The sequence below is a fragment of the Narcine bancroftii genome, chromosome 6, assembly GCF_036971445.1.
Source record: "Narcine bancroftii isolate sNarBan1 chromosome 6, sNarBan1.hap1, whole genome shotgun sequence".
Classification (NCBI taxonomy): domain Eukaryota; kingdom Metazoa; phylum Chordata; class Chondrichthyes; order Torpediniformes; family Narcinidae; genus Narcine; species Narcine bancroftii.
This window is the reverse complement of record NC_091474.1, coordinates 48,987,846-48,999,975: the sequence shown is the minus strand read 5'-3', so window position 1 is coordinate 48,999,975 and position 12,130 is coordinate 48,987,846. Positions and strand designations below refer to the sequence as shown.

General features: G+C 40.3%; 1 protein-coding gene across 3 annotated transcripts in view; it reads right to left on the bottom strand.

Moving 5' to 3' along the window:
• Positions 1-12,130, bottom strand: part of LOC138736070 (14-3-3 protein gamma-B) — a 60,662-nt gene that overhangs the window by 29,696 nt on the left and 18,836 nt on the right. The gene's annotated exons all lie outside the window — the stretch shown is intronic.

Below are 12,130 nucleotides of genomic sequence, written 5' to 3'. Positions count from 1 at the left end.
TACTGGCAAAGTGAGTAGTGTAATCATGTTTCAGTTTAGTAGATTGCAAATAGGAAAAACAGCAAATGTTTCAATAAAGGGAGAGAGTGAGAGGCTGTTACACATACACAACAGTTCAGGAGTTCCTCAACAGCACTTTACACAAACTAGTATTCAGTTTCAAATACATGGGTGACTGAGCAACACCCAAGAGGAGGGGGGGGGGGGCAGGCGAGAAGAGCAGAAAGTTCAAGGCCATGGTTCCATGCGATTTTATTATTGAGGAGCAGACTGCTGCTTCAGCTGTGATAGGGTGGTGTGCTATAGCTCAGATCACCAAGGATCTGAGCCATAGCAGGACATTCTGGAAGGGATGAATGTGTATGTAGAGGTAGGTCTTAGTTCACATTCCATCAATATTGGTAGAAAAATATGAGGTCCAGAAGCAGATTTTAAAGAATTAAGACACTAAACAGTACATGAAAGTAATCTATAATTGTTCCCAATGTCAAAAGCAAAGTATACAACAATAGCAGAGATCATTGTGGAAACTAAAAAGAGAGGGTGTTTAGTCACATGGGACAATTTCTGCATAAGGGCAGACAAGCTCGATCAAAACTGCCTGTGAGAATATTGCTTCTGGGCCTGTTGAGATTTTGGAGGGTTTACTGCAACTTGTAAGGGAATTGGAAGCAGAGTACAGATTTAGTCTGAAGAGAAGCAGAACTGGATGAGGATGGCAGAAAATTCATTTTCAAGGGGAGAGCCAGCAAGCAGTAAAAGTGGCAAATAATTAAGCAATGAGCTTAATAAACAGAGAAGAAGAGTCGACAATACTGCAGACACCAAGATATTTTAATTTCTGAAAAATGGCTTTAAGAGGGTCCAGACTGGCTTAATCCAGTTGGAGGGTTTTCAGACAAGGTTCTGGTGGCAATGCTAAAAGCAAGGTGGTTTGTAATGTCAGTTCAACTACAACTGAGAGAAGGGACATTGCATTAGAATCAAACTGTTCAAAATGGGTTGAACCAAAGGTCGAAACATCGCAATTGGCTGTATACTACAACTGACTTACAACTGTAGTTGGAACCCAAGGAGATTGGTCATCTCAGAATGGACACGTCGGAATTTTGCCCACACGTGTGGAGTACCAAAGCCTTAAAGCAAACTTTTTTAAATTAATCTTTTTTTCATAGATTTTTTGTTGTATATGACAAACTATATACAAGTATCAGGATATGCAAGAGCCAAAACATGCATACTTACCTTGTTAGTCAGTGTTCCAGGATCCTTTGGCTGGCACGGCCATCTTGATTCTTGTGTATGCAAGGTGGGTTTGCGTATTGAGTTCAATTGGTGCATGCAAGGTGGGTTTGCTTATTGGAGTTTGATTGGCATGCCAAGGATGCAAATTCAAAATCAGCGTGCTTAACTCTCACGCATCCACTAAACTCCAGTACACAAACCCACCGTGAATGCACCAACTGAAGACTCATGTATATACACAGGAATCAAGATGCTTGTGCCCACCCTATGGACCCCAGAATTCCGACTAACAAGTACGCACATTTTGGCTCCTACATGCCCTGTATCCCGGTTATACTTTGTCAAATATAAACTACACAAATTTAATATTTTTTCATTATACTTTTTTAAAAATTCTGTTTTATGTACGGAGTACCTATATTATCTTTCAAACCAGCACAAGGGAGATAGAAGAGAAACTTGCAGGCATGTTGCAAAAATTAGATAGTTATACAGGTAGAAGATTTTAATTGGTATACAGAATAAAAAGGTTTAGATGAGCAGAATTCCTAAACATCCAAGATAACTCAAATCCAATATGTAAAAAAAGCTCAGTAAAAAGCTCAGTAAAAGAGGGCATTTCTGAATTCAGTTTAGGGCAATAAAAATTGAAAGTAGGAGAGCATATTTTGTGATAATCATAATTCAAATAGATATTGCATGTTTTTTAGAAATACAAAGTAAAACTTCTAAAATGGGTTACCTTATGAGACAATGAAATGATTTGGCCAACATGGATTAGATGAAGCTCCTTGAAGGTAAACAGGTGTCAGAACAATGGGAATTGTTGGAGGAGTTTGAAGGGATTCAGAGTGAAACCACCCATGGACTGCCAAATCTAGAACCCTTTGGATGAATATGGTCCAATGCAGAATTTTTTTTTAATATATGAACAGAAATTCTGCAATATTACCGTTAAGACCCACATTAAGCAGACTGATGGTTTACACCATACCAAACAAAACAGACATAATATCAGGTCAGTGTGTCATTTAAATTAATCTTTTTTTCATAGATTGCAAGCCAGCATTCCTGAAGCAAAAGAGGTGGGGCATGTAACAGCATCAGCGTCTAGTGTCAATATAACATACCGTATTTGACAGCATGTTAGACCCAAAAAATGGCTCAAAAATATTCCCCTGGTCTGGTATGCAAAGTTGAAATTAGGGTGATAATGGTGATTTACCCCAACAGTGATCATCATCACTGTGTGGCCACTAGCATCACCACCATCTGTCATTGGGGCTGCTGGAGGGCTGTCTGGGGTGGGGGGGGGGGAAGGAGTGGGGTGATGGGATCAGTGTGGGGGCTGGTGGCAGACTGTCAGGTGGCTCTCCCAGCAGCCTGCTGTTGTCCCCCCCACCACTGGTCATTGTAGTACTGAGAAAGTGTCAGGTTCGAGAGAGAGAGACTAGTCTGGACTCAAGGGTTTGCAATCAAATGTTACTTTTATTAACACACAATAAAAGAGCTTGGGAAAATCATAGTGGGAATAAATCAATTTATAAGAGTTTGGGAAAATGTTTGCACAATAAAACACACACAAGTTATAAAAGAGCTTGGGAAAATCATAGTGGGAATAAATCAATCTATAAGAGTTTGGGAAAATGTTTGCACAATAAAACACACACAAGTTATAAAAGAGCATGGGAAAATCAATTGCAAGTGTTGATCTATCGCAGTGCTTTTCAAACTTTCTTTCCACTCACATACCACCTTAAGTAATCCCTATGCCATATGTGCTCTGATTAGTAAGGGGTTACTCAAGGTGAAATGCAAGGGGAGGAAGAAAGGTTGAGAACCACTGCTCTAGACCCAATAGTTACTGAAATATTTTGCTTGTGAAAAATTGTCATTGGCCCACTTCCTTTGGAGTTGTGAAACTGTGGACATAATGAGTCAAGTAGGTACAATTAAAACAGTGGTTTTCAAACTTTTCTTTCCACTCACATACCACCTTAAGTAATCCCTTGGTATTGTTATTTATCGTTGGGGATGGTGCCAGATAAGATAATGCTGGGTCTTCAGACTGTTCAAACTGAGAACAAATCTAAAGATCAGCTTGCTCACAGCACAAGGTGACTAGAGACACTGGGGACAGCTGAGAGCAGGGTAGTGGGATCAGTGTGGAGGCTGGTCTTTTATCATAATATCATAATACCACCCCACATCTGTCCTGTCAAAACCATGAATTATGTATTTATAGGAACATAGGAAGTAGGAACAGGAGTAGGCCAAAAATGGCCCATCGAGCCTGCTCCACCATTCAATATGATCATGGCTGATCTAATTTATGATCTAACTCCACCTACCTGCCTTCTCCCCATATCCCCTTATTCCTCTATCATGTAAAAATTTATCTAACCGAATTTTAAATATGTTTAATGAAGCAGCCTCAACCACTGCCCTGGATAGAGAATTCCAAACATTCACTACTCTCTGGGAAAAACTATTTTTCCTCATCTGTCCTAAATCTACTCCCCCAAATCTTGAGACTGTGTCCTCTTGTTTTAGTTTCCCCGGTCAGCTCAAAAAACCTTCCTACATCTATCCTATCCATACCTTTCATAATCCTATATGTTTCTATAAAATCTCCTCTCATTCTTCTGAACTCGAGCAAATACAATCCTAGATGATTTAATCTTTCATCATAAGTCAACCCCTTCATCCCAGGGATCAACCGAGTAAACCTCCTCTGGACCGTGTCTCCAAAGCCAGTATATCCTTCCTCAAATATGGAGACCAGAACTGGACACAGTATTCCAGGTGCGGTCTCACTAGTACCTTATACAGTTGCAACATTACCTCCCTACTCCTGAATTCAATTCCTCTAGCGATGAAGGCCAACATTCTATTTGCCTTCTTAATAACCTGCTGCACCTGCAACCTAACTTTTTGCGATTCATGCACAAGCACTCCCAAGTCCCTCTGCAGTTTTTCACCCTTAAATAATATTCAGCTCTTTTATTTTTCTTGCCAAAGTGGATAACCTCAACATTTAACTCCATCTGCCAGACCTTTGCCCATTCATCCAGCTTAACTATATCCCTCTGCAGACTCTCCACATCCTCATTACAAATGTGCTCTTCCACTCAATTTAGTGTCATCCGCAAACTTGGCTACACCACATTTTGTCCCCTCCTCCAAGTCATCAATGTAAATGATGAGCAGTTGTGGGCCTAACACTGACCCCTGCGGCATCCCACTTACCACTCTCTGCCAACCTGAAAAACTCTCATTTATCCCAACTCTCTCCCTCCTGTCAGACAACCAATTTTCAATCCAGGCCAATATATTTCCCCGGACTCCACTTTCCTGCAACTTACTGATAAGTCTATTGTGCGGCACCTTATCAAATGCTTTCTGGAAATCCAAATATACAACATCAACCTGTTCCCTCTATCCACCACACCCATTATATCCTCAAAGAATCCTAACAAGTTTGTCAAACAAGATCTTCCCTTTTTAAAACCATGCTGCGTCTGCCTGATTGAACCCTTGCGTTCCAAAAGTTTCATTATTTCATCTTTAATGATGGCTTCAAGCATTTTTCCAACCGCAGACGTCAAGCTAATTAGCCAATAATTTCCAGTCTTCTGCCTACATCCCTTCTTAAAAAGTGGCGTGACATTTGCTGTCTTCCAGTCTGCCGGGACCTGCCCAGAATCTAAGGAATTTTGGTATATGACCACCAATGCATCAACTATAACTTCTGCCATTTCCTTCAGAACCCTTGGATGCATATCATCAGGACCAGGTGATTTATGAATTAAATCATCTCATTCTCCTCCCTGCAATAATAGCTTCAGAATCAGAATCTATTGTTATGAACAAGTCACAAAATTCGATGTTTTGTGGCAGCATCACAGTGCAAACATTCATATTAGGAACCATCCTACAACAATAATATTAAAAAATTTAATTAGTAGTGCATGATAAGTAAGGCAGTGTCTTTGGTTCATTGATCATTCAGGAATCTGATGGTAGCAGGGAAAGCTGTCCCTGTGCCACTGAGGGCTTGTCTTCAGGCTCCTGTACCTCCTTCCTGATGGTAGCAGAGTAAAGAGGGCATGGCTTGGGTGGAGGGAGTCTTTGAGGATAGAGGCTGCTTTTTTTTTCAAGATACCACCTCATGTAGAGGGCTTCAATGAAGTGAAGTCTGGTGCTTGTGATGTTGCACATCAAATTAACAACCCTCGAGTTTTTTTTTCTTGTCTGGAGATTTGGCACCTCCATACAGGTACCAGAATGCTCTTCACCGTAAGCCTGTAGAAGTTTATGAGAGTATTCGGTGACAGACCAAATCTCCTCAAGCATGAAGTATAGCTGCTGGCAGGCCTCCTTCTTCATCCACCTAATGAAACAGGGAGTCTAGTAGAGGATGCATCATATTTCACTATCAGCTCATTTCATCTCCTGCTCCAGCCATTTTATCTACAGCTCATTTCAAACTTCTGCATTTATGGAGCATGCATAGACATCCACAAGTGCCTGCTGGTCAGATATTCCCTAGTGAACTACTTGCTGTCAGCCAGATCGACTCTGCCCTTTACTTTTGCTGTAAAATTGCAGGCCACCAGGGAAAGAGCAGGACAGCGGTTTTATTATTAAAGATTTTTCCTGTTGTCCTACTTGCACATTTTGTCCAAGTTTTAAATGTCAACCTGTAAGTACACCAAAAAATACAGTACACACACAGTTCCTTACCCGAGTTGACCCCAGAATAACAGATTCACCTTTTATACAGACAGCATTCTGCACCTGCTGCAGGACAACAAACACCAGGACTGGACTGATGACCCCGTCATTCCGTGTCGATGCTTTTTAGACAGGTGCGGAGTTTTTAAAAAGGTGCAAATATCCAAGAACAAAGCAGCTATGTAAAAGTCTCTAATGATACACTCAAGCACAGTGGGGGAAACTAGAGAAACCGAAAGCATATTTAGCATAGCAGAAAGCCCAGAGGAATATAGAAAATAGGAAAACAGAGGGTCCAAGAAAAGGAACAAAATCAAAAATCCATCAATTTCCAAGGACAAAAATCATCAGGAGACTAAGGAATGAAAAAGGACCCATAAACAACCAAATGTGTGAGGTGGGTCTGGCAAACGTCTTAATGAATACTTTGCAGAGGGGAAGCTGTTGGTGGTGTGGCAGAGAAGAGTGAAGAATTGAAAAAGTTGAGCATAATAGGAAATATGAAGGAGTTCAGTATCTTTGAAAGCAGATAAATCGCCCTCAGACCAAAAAAAAGCAGGAAATTACAAAAGTTTTGACTACAAATGTCAATCTTGTCTGGCTACAGGGATGTTTCCAGAGAACTGGACCACCATTTACATTATATCATAGCTTAAAAACACAAGCGGTTTTTAAAAAAAAATGCACTTATTTTTGAATGTTGGGGAAATTTTTGAAATTCTGTGGAACTGTATCAACTTTCATTTGGAAAACACAAGAACCACAGCTTGGATTTCTTGAGGGAAGATCATTAACTTAATTGAATTAGAATCAGTAAATATGTTTTATGTTGACCACATGTATGTATTTTAACAAGGCTTTTGACAAGGACCTTGCACTTGGGAGGCAAGTGGAAAAAAAAGTTAAAACCCATGAGATCCAAGAGAGTAGTAAATTAGATCCAAAGTCCAGGAAACAAAGAATAAATCTCTCTCTCTCCTGTCTCAGGTGTTCCACAGGATTCATGCAATACTCAATCTGAAGATTAAACAACAAGGCATAAATTTGGAGCATACTTTTCAGAAAATATAATCCATAGTCAGAACACTGCACAGGAACAGGCCGTTCAATCCATTTTTTTTTTATTATACAAATAGCAAGGTAACAGAGCATTCTGGCCCATGAGCCAATGCCAACCCCGGTCGGTATATTTCAAACGGTGGGAGGAAACTGGAGCCCCCGGAGGAAACCCACACAGATACAGGGAGAACTTACACTCCTTATAGGCAACAGGATTTGAACCCTGGTCCCAAGCACTGGCGCTGTTACCGCATTGCGCAAACTATTACACTTACCGTGCCGCCCGCCCCATGTCTGCAATGACCATGATGCAAATCTAACTAATCCAATCTGCCTGCACAAGGTCTGTACCTCTGTTCCTTGAGTAATCATGTGGCATCTAAATGCGTCTGGCTCTTTATTAACCCATTGTTGTATTATCTCTCTCTCCTCCCTCCTCCCCTGCCCCTGCCCCCCCCCCCCACGTTCCCAACCCCAACATTTTACTACTTGCCAAAAAATTGAGGGCAATTTACGCTCGCCAATTAACCAGCATGTCTTTGGAATGTAGGAGGATGTTGGAGTTCCCAGAAGAAACCCATACAATGACAATAAGAACACACAAACTCAGATAGGTGGGCCACTGCGCTGCACTCAATATGCAGAGAAGGAAACCTGCACAGAAATATAGGCGAACCAAAATGCACTGAATCAAATAAACAGAATTGAATATATTAGCACCTTGGGATACCACATAGGTTAGAACAAGACAACACAAACAAAATGCATTGATTAAATTATCTACTTTAGACATGCAGGATGTGGGAAAATAGTTCCCAGAATATCAAGAATACATGCTTTGCTTCACTTCAAAATACTGCAAAAAAAAACATGTGTGCACTTGAAAGGATACAGGGCCTCAAAATTTAACATTCATTAGAAAGAAAGCACTTCAAGCATGCAGCACTCTCGTGTTACAGAAGTGCTTGCCTTAAATGTCTCCACAGACACACAAACCCAGTCTTCTAGAAAGGTTAGGTATAGGATGCCTTAAAATCTACCCCATCCCCCAACTGAAAAAAGGAAGCACTAGTTGCATGCATTCACTTGCAATATTTAAAGCATCTCTCTTCAACTCTCTAACCATGCAGGTGAAATTAAATCAGGACAAAAGCTTTTGTGGTGCAATGAACAAATTAAAGATAGACAATCATTTTCTGATATGGTATGGCAAGGCATTAGAAGAACAAGTCGAATCAATATTTCCCAGACAATTTAATTGCAATGGATAAAAGTTATAGTACAACCTGAAATATTAAGTAAAATTTGCATGGAAAGTGAAAGTAACAATGACTGAACTATGAGCAAACCAAAATCTTCAACATCCATTAAAAAGGCACAGAAAATATGCAGCTAATTACCCAATTCCCATTGCTCTCCTTCCCAACTCACAAATGAATGGGTAGAAGTAGCAACTCACACCAAGGAAAACAAGTTATTGTTTTGGTAATCTCAGGAACAAACGAAGCATTATTGATTCCAATGTGATGCCTGCCATGGATATCAGTCAGGTCACCAACTCAATGTGAACCTATTCCTCCGAGCTCTGAGGGGCCCAACACAGATCTATGCACTCATCTTCCAAAACTTGGTTCCCATCTCTTATTTCCAAGTAAATTTAATTTTTATTTTAAATTTATACACACTTCATCCCTCTCCCTCACTTAGGGTCCCAATTTACATAAATGTGTCCTTCCTAATAGTTCCTAAAAGGCCTTGGAAGTAAAATGGAAACTAATCATTTTATGGGAGGAAAGAAAATGTCACTTCCCCTTTCAAGAAAAAAAAATCACAGCTATCCTGCAATCTCAGGGCCACTTCCCTGCACTATCCCAATATCTTGATTCCTTAAATATCAGAAATCAATTATTCCATTTTGAATGATTGAGAGTTCAGAATTCCAAAAATTCTAAGGATTCCATTAAGAGATTAAGGACATTTTTTAATCTCACCCCCAACTACTCAGTACTCCAATGTTAAAATGTATCATTCATTCCCATATGCTAGAGATCAGTTAATCCAAAAAGTGGACAGTGACTCCCAAGGGGGCAGTCTGAACATTTCTGGCAAATAGCAAGCAATATTCATCGTGCACGGTCAGTTGAGGAGGGGGGACAGAGACCTCTGGAATATAGATCCACGCGGGGAAGAGGACATTCATAAAACTAATTTGACAATTTGATCAGAATTATATTGTGCATGTTGCTTGGTCTAAAACATATGGGCCACTAGTTCATTGGCCAGATAAATTGTTGAAGAGAATGACATGCCTGGGGATCTCAGTCACTCAATCATCTGGAAGAAAAGAGAAAACCAATTATGGCAAATAAAGAGTGGCCTCACTCTTACCCTCCACTGCCTGGGAAAAATGTTGCAAGGACCCTCCTCAACTGCCTCCGCCCTGTGGAGCCATGTTAACCATGTGTAAACTTGACATGGTTATCGATCTTAACCATGTATGAACTCTAGAGCAACCACAAGGAAAAACAATACTTGCCCAGTGTTGACCTCAAACCCGTCAAGCTCATTCATCAAGTAGGAATGCAAAAAATTCTTAAAATTTGGGTGCTTGGTTAGTACCCACCACTCCCCCCCCCCCCACTCCCCCCCCCCACCCCTGCCCCCCCCCCCGCATCATGAGCTTAGCATGATCATGAGATCCAAATGTCTTAGAGACAGGTGTCAAGTCTGTGTTTTTAACCTTTCAATCTTTCATGCTGCAAATCTAAATCTTCCTACTGGAAAGGAACTCGTCTGCAGAGCAAACGGGAAACTATTCACACTGTCACTTCTGCAATAGAAGCAAAGTCAACCTGACTTCACTCATTGAGTTGCAATATCGAGATGGCTCTGGAGTATGTGCATATTCAGGGGCAGAACACCAAGCTAGTACCAGGTAATAAACAGTCAAAACTTTCTATACTCAAATGGTACAGGTGGAACCTCTAATCCAGTGTTGTCAGGACCTGGCCATTGCTTGACCACAGAAAATGCCAGAAACCAAAATTGATCACTCAAGGAACCTCCTATGTAAACATTAAAAATAGAACAAAGCTTAAAATGGTAAATACTGTGGGGCAGCACAGTTAGCGCCATGCCATTATAGCACCAGCAATCAAGGCACTCTTACAAACTCCTTAAATAGCGCAGGACTTGAACCCCAGTCCCGATCTCAGTAGATTCAACCTTAACTGCACTGTGAGGAGTTTGTAATAATGGCAGTAGATTCAAAATGTGCCAGGCCATGGGAGTTGCCAGACCACAGAGCACTGGATAATAGAGGTTCAACTTTCTATAAAGGCAAGACATGTCTCAGAAAGAGCACTTTTCTGTCATAAAATTGATCAGGCCTTCCCAACTCACACCGATTTCCATTGGGAATATGACAATACAAAGAGAGATGTGATGGAGGTTTAGTTTTAAGTATTTGTTAGATCTGGCAATTTATCAACTACATTTTACAATGCAATAATCTCCCATCCCTAAAATGATTTGTCAGTTTGTGCCTCCTGCAGGCCAATTTCTCTCAAATTGAGATGTAGAAAATTCTAAACTAATGGCCAGTAGTTTGGAAACCATCTTGCCTTCTATTATAATTGGAGGATCAGATGGGTTTTATTAAAAATAGTTATTTAAATTTCAATATTTACTGCTTATTGAATATTATATATTCCTGTTTCTTCTTTGGTCCATGTCATTTCTTTAGATGCTGTAAAAGCTTTGGATAGAGTAAAACGGAAATATTTATTTGCAATATTAGAAAAGTTTAATTTTGGCCCCACATTTATTTCATGGATTGTTATTATACTCCTCTCCTGTTACTTCTATTCTTACTAATGTTATATTATTTAAACCTTTTAAACTTTATCATGAGACTAGACAGGGATGCCCTCAGTCCTTTGTTGTTTAATTTAGTCTTAGAGCAGTGGTTCCCAAATTTCTTTTGCCACCCCCTTGGCTTCCAAGCCCCTAGAACTCTTTCTTACTCTTCCCCCACACCCCCCCCCCCCAAACATACAAACACGCATCCCTTTCTCGGTGATGGGTCTATCAAGAATTTCAAACAACAAATCTATTATATACAAGCATATGCATTTCACAAAATTTTTTTGCAAACCATTTATATCTAGCAATATGAAAGGGTAAATTTACATCTCAACTGTAACTACACTGGCTTCAGGGCCATCAGGTGCTCGATGGGCGGGCAGCCAGAGCAAGAATCTGAGAACAGGCCTTGGAAGTTCAATGGGCAGGTGGTTGGGGCTCAGTGCATTTATACACAATTTATATGTACATTACACCCTGAAGATAATTTGAAATTCTTACCAACCTAGAGCGTTGGCCCATGCAGACGTGAATGTGGTGTGTGTCCATGTCAAGAAACAAACCAACATTCACCCCCCTCTTCACCATCCCGGCTGCCCCCTTTCCATAGCGCCAGGGGCAGCAACGTCCACTTTGGAAATCACTATCTTAAAGAACTTCAGGTATTTTTTTTTAAAAGAAGATTGGTTCATAAAGTTTCTTTACGCTGACGACCTTTTGCTTTTTGTATCACATTCTAAATCTTCAATTCCTGGTCTACTAACATTATTTCAGCAATTTAGCAGTCAGTTTTCTGGATACAAATTAAATTTACAAAAGAGCAAATTATTTCTTTTGAACATTAGTCCCCTTTTAAGATTGCTAAAACCCAATTTATACACTTTGGTGTTACGATTACCAAGAATCAAACATTTGCTTTATTAAAATCAGGTGAAGAAATCTTTATCCCAGTGTTCTCCTCTTTTGATGTCCTTAATTGGATGAATTAAAATCATTAAAGCCCTTTTCATACTTGCATCCCAGTAAATCTGTCATTCAGTGTCCCAGGATAGGAATGGGGGTTTGGCCTTTCACACTAGACCACTCCTAACTGGGACACTGAACGCTTTCACACTTACAAGGGTTTATCCCAGTGTTTGGTAAGTTCTACCTTTAATAGGAGTGCCTGCAAAGCAATTGCCCATTTCACACTTGCGTGATCGCAATGCTGGTGTCTGCAGACTCC